Here is a 6000-nt window from a genome sequence, read left to right as displayed (position 1 = left end):
AGTTTAATAACAGGAAAAAAATTAATTCTAAAATTTTGGAAAGGCCCTACGGCCCCCACAATCAAAATGTGGATTATAGAAATGACGGAGACCTTAAACGTGGAAAGAATCAGATTTTCCCTGTTGGACAAACAGGAATTATTCGTTGGAACATGGTCTCCTTTTATTGATTATTTAAAGGGTCAGAATGGTTCAGCACAGGAACCTGACTAGCACGCGGGCTAAAGAATGGATGAAATACTATACTCTGAAATGTACGAATATATCTCGAATGAAGTCTTTTTTATTTTAATAAATTTTTCCATTCTTCTTTAACTATCTTTTTCCTTTATTTCTTTTTTTTTGTTTTTGTTTTTGTTTTTCTTCTTTTTCTTTTATTTCTTTACTTCATCTATCTCTTTAGTTCTATCTAGTTTAAAAAAAAAAAAGGCAAAAAGTATTGGAGACAATGTAATAATAATTGACAATATTATCAATTCAAAAATGTAAGTGTAATGATGTAAATAGGTTATGTACCTATGTACCTATGTACCTATCTCCAATAAAAAAATATATTTTTTTTAAAAATTTTAAAAAAAGGGAAACTAGGTGGTGAAGGCATGGCGTGCTAAGTTAAGAGATATTTGGACAGGTACATGGATGGGAAAAGTTTAGAGGAATATTTCAAAAATAAATGTCATTCACAATAGAAAATCATATACAAATCAAAAACGTCATACATTCTCAGTGTGTGTATACATACAGTACATTCAATAGTATCATATTTAATAGTGTTTGCACCTGTGTTTAAACAAAACCACTTGCCACACGTGGGGTGATACCCCTTCCCTTGTTTGAGGGGTGTCCCCACCAGACTCAACCCCTCAATGTCCAGTAACAGAAGGACCCTCGGAGGGACATGGGCCAAATGCAGGCGAATGGAAGAAACTCGTGAAGGCACCTTTGTTGTTGTGGACGTTGGGCCAGAACAAGCCAGAGAGCCTGTTTTTCTGCAGTACACTATGACTCTATGAGGATTTTCAATAATTGTTTCAGATTTCCAGCATTCTGACTCTATTCTATTCTGCCTAGTGTTGTCTGACTTCAGAAATTGTTGTATAGTGCCGTGCTCCACTAAAGGTCATGTTTAGGTTCTGTATTATACTAATTAATCTCTGTAACTATTTCAGATAAATCGATAAAGATTAGAATGTGTGACCTTTATTTTTTTTTAAATCTCATATTATAGTTTGTCCAGAACTGTGGTTTATATTATGCATTTGAGTCATTTTCCATTGGGGATCTCAGCATCCGCGCTGTAGCGAGTTTCGCCGCTTCCTGGGTTCCCTGGAGCCCGCGCCCGTTGTTGTCGCTGTTGCCAGGCGACGCGCGGGAAACGTTTCCGGGGATCGAGGGAGAAGGAGGGCGAGGGGCAGGTGGCGGGGATGGGGGGAGCGGGAGAGAGGGGAGAGAGGGGAGAGTGATTGTGGGGAGTGGGAGAGGCGAGAGTGGGCAGGGAAGAGAGAGGGGAGCGTGAGTTGAGACGAGGGAAGAAGGGAAAGTGTGAAGCAGGGAGGAAGAGGGCTGAGAGAGAGAGGGAGGGAGAGAGAGGGAAGGGGTGAGAGAGGGAAGGAGAGAGGGTGAGGGAGTGGGAAGGAGAGAGGGAGAGGGGTAGAGGGTCGAGGAGTGGGAGGAGAGAAGGGCGCGGGGTGATCGGTAGTGGAGTCATCGAGAGGTTTGGAGAGGGGCTTTGCGTGGGTATGCTGAGAGGGATTCGGTGAGAGATGGAGCGCAGCGTGTGGGGGGGGGGGGGTGGTGAGAGAGGGAAGGAGAGGGCTGAGTGGGAGGGAGGCATGAGAGGGACAGAAGACGAGGGAGAACGGAAAGGGAGAGTGTGAGCAGAGAGGAGCGAAGAGTGGTAGGGGAGGAAAGTGTGAGGAAGAGGAAAAGGAAGAGTGTTGGGGAAGGGGAAAGGGGAGAGAGGTGTAGAGGGAAGGTGGGGAGGAGGAGTTGGATGGAGGGGGGAGTGTGAGGGGGAGCAGAGTGAACAAGGGGTAGAGGGGCGCTGTGAGACCAGGCGGGTGGGTGGGTGGGTAGCATCTGTGGCTGGGCGGAGAGGGGGCAGAGGGGACGGGAGAGGAGCTGAGTCCGAGCAATGAGCGGGGATACAGGCGCTGAGTGACCCAACCCCGGCGAATCGAGACCAAGACTCGAGTGGACACAGAGTCCGGCAGGGAGACCGCTGGGGACAGGAGCCTGGACAGGTACCGGAGCAGGGGCGGGCGGGCACACACACACACACACACACAAGGTATTTGGGTGACAGGAGAAGGTGTTTGGTGTGAGAGTGAGCCTGGAGAACCTGCCGGTTGGAAGGGACCTACTGCGTCTCTGTCCAAGGCAGAAGCAGAGGGCCCAGAAACATCCTGGAGTGGGGTGAAGGTGTAGATGGCGTGTTCATGGTAAAGACGAACTGGCCGGAACGAGGGAATAGAGAACTGTCCGAATTCCTCCAAACAGCAGAATGCCACAAATGTAAGCATTAGTGGTTTGGTTTCAGAACTGGCTAACCCACAGAAGACAAAGGGGGTCATTGTGGAATAGTGTTAAGCTGTCTGAACGTCTGTGAACAGTGGTGTGCCACTGGCCATTCTCCACCTATGTCTGAAACTGATATATATTCCGCTGTATCCTTTGACAACCTTCCTGTTGTATAAATATATATATATATATAATTGACGGACATAAATGTAGATGGGTTGGTTAGTAAGTTTGCAGACATCAAAATTGGTTGAGTTGCTGAGAATGAGGAAGGTTCTTGGTTCTTGGTTTCTTGGTCCTCCAAAATATTCCAAATGGAATTTAAACTGGAGGTGTTAGAGGTTACAGCAGGATATAGATCAGTTACAGATATGGGCAGAGAAATAGCAGATGGAGTTTAATCCAAACAAGTCACGTCAACTTTATTTGTCGCATACACATACAAGATATGCAGTGAAATGAAAGTGGCAATGCCAGCGAATTGTGCAAAAAGCTACAGAACAGAATAGAATCAGTATTTACATATTAGGAAAAAATACTGATTCTGTTCTATTCTGTCCTGTAGTTTTTGCACAATCTGCAGGCATTGCCACTTTCATTTATGAAGTATGTGTTACACTCTGGGAGGTCAACTGTAAGGGAAATCATACAGTTAATGGCAAGACCACTAATAGCATTGATGTCTAGATGGATCTTGGGGTCCAGATCCATAGCTCAAATGGCACAGTAGCACAGTGGTAGAGCTGCTGCCTTTCAGAGCCAGACACCTGGGTTTGATCCTGACTATGGGTGCTGCCTGTACAGAGTTTGGCTATAAACCTCGCAGCTTTACTCCTGGTGTTCCAGTTTCCTCTCACATTCCAAAGACGTGCAGGTTTGTGGGTTCATTGGTTTCTGTAGAAATTGTCACTAGTGTGTCGGATAGAACTAGTGTATGTGGGATCGCTGGTCGGCATGGACTCAGTAGGCCATAGCGATAATGAAAATTCAGATTGTGTTGTATCAGAGAGAGAGAGAGAGAGAGAGAGAGAGAGAGAGAGGGAATGCAATATTTTTTTTCAATGGAGGAAAATAGAGAACATGATTGGGGCATTAGATAATGTGATACCTTGTTTGACAGTGTTCATGGATTAGCATTCTTTATATCACAGAGAGGTTGGAATGTATTGTATAAGAGAAAGAATGCATACCATAGAAATATGGAAATATTGGATGAACGGAATCAAGGGATATGGGGAGTATGCGGGAGCGGTGTACTGATTCTGGATGATCAGCCATGAAGGGCCGAAGGTCCGAATGGCCTACTCCTGCACCTATTTTCTATGTTTCTATGTTCCTATTTTGCATCAGAGAGTGAGAGTGGAATATAATAAGAGACAGAAACATCTTGTATCAGATCAGGAAAGAGACAGACAATAGATAATAGACAATAGGTGCAGGAGTAGGCCATTCAGCCCTTTGGGCCAGCACCGCCATTCAATGTGATCATGGCTGATCATCCCCAATCAGTACATCCCCAACCCGTATTGTATTGTATTGTATTGTATTGTATTGTATTGTATTGTATTGTATTGTATTGTATTGTATTGTATTGTATCCCGTTCCTGCCTTCTCCCCATATCCCCTGACTCCGCTATTTTTAAGAGCCCTATCTAGCTCTCTCTTGAAAGCATCCAGAGAACCTGCCTCCACCGCCCTCGAAGGCAGAGAATACCACAGACTCACCACTCTCTGTGAGAAAAAGTGTTTCCTCATCTCCGTTCTAAATGGCTTACTACTTATTCATAAACTGTGGCCCCTGGTTCTGGACTCCCCCAACATTGGGAACAGAGAATAAAACTGGAGTGTTGTATAAGGGGATACCACATATGACAGAGAGTTGATGGACCAACATTTTGATTTTCTTTTTTATTCAAGTTTGAGACCTAAGCATCACTGATAAGACCAGCATTTATTGCCCATCCCAATTGCCCGTGAGGCGGTGGTGCGAGCCACCGTTTAGTAAAGATGCCCCCACAGCGCTTTGCGGAAGGGAATTCCAAGATTTAGACCCAGCAACAATAAAGGACTGGTGATATATTTCCAAAGCAGGATGGCGAGCAACTGCTGATTCAAATTGAGATTAATTATTGTGAAATACACCACTGTGCAATGACATTCCCAGTTTGCTTGAAGCTCATACAGTAAACATTAAATACAATTAGTTCAACAATGAATACAATGATGAATGAAATGTATACGGTCCAGAAGGGTGCAAGTATTGCCGTGAAATCTGAAGTAGAGCAAAAAAAATCTAAAGGTCAATGACAGAATAACCGAATGAGGTAGAGTTAAAAATAACAATGGTGTGTGGAAGATGTAATTGCTTTAGAAGTTTGTTATTGTGGAAGAAGCTCTCTTAACTCTGGATGTCTGGGTTTTCCTGTATCTTCTCCCAGAAGATAGAAAAGGGAAATGGGAATGGCCAGGGTGGCAGATATCTTTGACAAAACTTACAGCCTTCCTGATGCAATGTGCTATGAAAATGGACTGGATGAAAGGATGTGAGCAGCCTGTGATGGCCTGGGCTGTGTTCAGGTGGTCAACAGCAGAACAGTTACCACACCCGGCTGAAAAGCATCCCGTCAGAATACTTTCTATAGCACATCTTTGGAGTTGAAAAGAATCCTCATGAGAATGCTGAATCTTCTCAGGGACCCAGTAAATACACTGATGTGTGGTCTATGCGGAGTTTGTATGTTCTCTCCATGCGTTTTCTTTGGGTGCTCCGGTTTCATCCCACAATCCAAAGACATGCAGGTTTGTAGCTTGATTGGCTTCTGTAAATTGCCCCTAGTGCCTAGGATGTGAAAGTGGGATAATAGAACTAGTGTATGTGTGATCTATGGTTGGCATGGATTCAGTAGACTGAAGGGCTCATTTCCATAATGTATTTCTAAACGTAATTAACTGGCAGTGAGCTACAGTTGAACTGACATTGGGACCATTGATAAAGCAATCCAGGCAGAGTCTATGATCTCTCATTACACTTTGGGAGAATTGAGTATCACAAACAGGATGTTAAAATAATCTAGTGGGCCAGGGTGGAAGTCTCGGAAGATGGAAAGCTTCAGTTGCAAGTTTCCAGGAAAGGCATTGCTGGGAATCCCTGGGTCAGCTTCAGTGCAGCCAACTTCATCTCTATTGCAACTTCTCACGGCTGCTGTTTTATAATCTCACAGCTTTGATCTTTGCAGCCATCCCAGAAAGGGACGAATCACAACACAAGCAGGCCACAGACAGGATGCTACAATGAGCGAAGTTGAATGTTGGTGGGGGGGGGGGGGGGTGATGAACGGTGCTTGCAGGAGGTGCTTGTGGCAGGACGTTTAATAATGGTATAATGTACGAACAACCTGCGCATTGGGGCGTCGTGCAGTGCAAGCAGATTCCCAGCAGTCGCCCTTCCTGCCTGCCTGCCCCAGTGGGCTGAAGGTAAAG

The 6000-nt window shown here is 44.8% G+C and overlaps 1 protein-coding gene across 1 annotated transcript in view; it reads left to right on the top strand.

Annotated features, from left to right (window-relative positions):
• The first annotated feature begins 2104 nt into the window (after positions 1-2104).
• The window catches only part of LOC116984319 (cytosolic carboxypeptidase 2-like), a 46100-nt gene continuing 42204 nt past the window's right edge, over positions 2105-6000 (top strand). Inside the window, exon 1 of the mRNA XM_033038442.1 lies at positions 2105-2243. The gene's annotated coding sequence lies outside the window, so the exon portion shown is untranslated. The remainder of the gene's footprint in view (positions 2244-6000) is intronic.

Source organism: Amblyraja radiata, chromosome 20, assembly GCF_010909765.2.
Source record: "Amblyraja radiata isolate CabotCenter1 chromosome 20, sAmbRad1.1.pri, whole genome shotgun sequence".
NCBI classification, from domain to species: Eukaryota; Metazoa; Chordata; class Chondrichthyes; order Rajiformes; family Rajidae; genus Amblyraja; species Amblyraja radiata.
This window is presented reverse-complemented; position numbering and strand designations above follow the sequence as displayed.